General features: G+C 39.9%; 1 pseudogene; it reads right to left on the bottom strand.

Moving 5' to 3' along the window:
- Positions 1 to 412: 412 nt before the first annotated feature.
- LOC101572384 lies at positions 413 to 1,332 on the bottom strand (annotated as a pseudogene).
- Between the last annotated feature and the right edge of the window lie 954 nt (positions 1,333 to 2,286).

The raw sequence follows: 2,286 nt of genomic DNA, 5'->3' as shown, positions 1-2,286 counted from the left end.
CCTGTCTCCACATAAATAAATTAATTAATTGACTAACACCTGCATACTGTGGGTGGAGCTTATTCTGAAGGTCGTAAGGTCAATACTCATGAAATCAAAAAACAAAAAAGACTTTTCATCATTCTTCTCTTCCCTCTGCTCTCTCACACTCTCACTCAGCATTCCAACTTAGTGATAGACCAAACCGTTGTCGTGTACTGGAAAAGCGCTTTGAACACTTCACTGCTCTCGATCTCTCTTTCTCAAGGATTCACACTTTTTAAACGTTTTGCTCAGAGGTGTGTATATAATATTTTGAAAGCTAAGGAGTACCAGATTTCAAACTTGGAGGATACATGGATGCCATGTGTGGAGGAGAGTGATGCTGTTGCATAATTTGCATAATTTGGCTTTACAGAAAAATATTTGCACATCATTTTTCATGTACTATGAAGAGCATATTTACATCTTTGTTTCTCAGGCTGTAGATCAATGGATTCAGCATGGGGATGACCATGATGTAAAATATGGAAGCCACTTTGTCAGGGTCAAAGGAGTGACTGGACTTGAGCTGCACATACATAAATATTAGAGTCCCATAGAACACGGTGACCACAGTCAGGTGGGACCCACAGGTGGAGAAGGCCTGAGCCTGCCCTCTGCGGACTTCATCCTGAGAATTGCCATGAAGATGAGCAGGTAGGTCATGAGGATAACTGGAAGAGAGGACACCAAGTTAAAAATGGAAACAATCAGAGTTACCATTTCAATTTCATGAGTATCTGAACACAGCAATGATAACAAAGGGACACTGTCACAGTAGAAATGACTGATGACGTTGTGTCCACAGAAGGATAAGCTGAAAATCTTTATGGTGACCAGAAGTGACAAAAACATGCAAGAGAAATAGGGCATTGCCACTGGCACCCAACACACACTTGGGGACAGGATGACAGTGTAGAGAAGAGGGTTACAGATGGCCACGTAGTGGTCATAGGACATCGCAGACAGGATGAAAAGCTCACTAATAATGAACACAATGAAGAAAGCCGGCTGTGTGGCACAAAAACAATAGGAGATTGTGTTTTGTTCTTCAACAAAGTTGACCAGCATTTAGGGCCCCACAGCTGTGGAATAGCCAAGACTAGCGAGAGCCAGGTGCCTGAGGAAAAAGTACATGGGTGTTTGCAGCTGGGGGTCCAGCTGGGTGAGAAGGATCATGCCCAGGCTGCCCACCAGTGAGGTCAGGTAGATGACGAGGCACAGTATGAACAGTGGAGCCTGCAGCTCAGAACGATCTGTGACGCCCAGCAGAATGAATTTGGTCAGCACCGGGAGGTTGTGCTCCTCCATCTGTTTCCACCAGAAAACATGTTCTAGATAGACACAGTAGAAAATGTAATGCAGTTCCTAACACTTACCCATAGAAGGTTAATCATGCACAGCTAGTGTAAAGAGGACATATCTTCATCATCAAGTGAAAATTTTAAGATATTAATACACCATTCCCAAGTGATAATGCAAAAAGTAGACACAAAGCTAGAGTAGTGTTTCTCAAGAAAGCTGATTTGACTCGCAGAAGAACACTGCCCATATCTAGAGTTAGCTTGGTTGTCCCTGGTGGGAGCTGGCTTTTGCTTGGCTCCTCAAGGGAGCTTAAGTGCCATGTGTCATACTGTATTAAGTACAGAGCCATAAGCTTTACCAAAGGCATAATCTTCATGTAAACTGCCAAAATCTGAAATAATATGTAAACAGCGTTTCGGAGATGCAGACTCAGGTTAATGGGAAAATTATAAAGCTTAAATATTGTGAAAACTTTGCATGAAGCTAAAGCTCTAATGATCATAGCGATCTTCGAACGTTGGCTTTCACTTTTACACTGACGATCACATTATGGTGCTTATTCATTAAATTTAATGAAGCAAACTTATGCATACAACAGATTGGTATCAAAAGTTTCTAGCAGCAAATTCCAAACATGAATACAATGTTGCTTATATTGCCTAAACTACAATTTGAGAACCTAGTCCTTTAGAATATCTGTACTTATAAAAAGAATTTGTTATCAAAAAGAAGGAATTATAAAAAGAAGTTGTTAACACATATCATAAATGTACGACTAAAACCCTGTAAAGATCACAGTGAAAACGACCTTTCTAAGGAAAAGAATAATGAAAGAATATGTATGTTTTTATATCTATTCAATGCTGTACCTTAAAATTGGTACACAAAATGCTTTCTATGGTCAAGTATTTTGAATAAAATGACTTAGTTTCATACTTAAAATGAAAATGCTCTTCAAGG

The sequence above is a fragment of the Octodon degus genome, unplaced genomic scaffold, assembly GCF_000260255.1.
Source record: "Octodon degus isolate 3935 unplaced genomic scaffold, OctDeg1.0 scaffold00239, whole genome shotgun sequence".
In the NCBI taxonomy this organism is placed as follows: Eukaryota; Metazoa; Chordata; class Mammalia; order Rodentia; family Octodontidae; genus Octodon; species Octodon degus.
The sequence above is the reverse complement of the archived record's forward strand: the minus strand, read 5'-3'. Positions and strand labels throughout refer to the sequence as shown.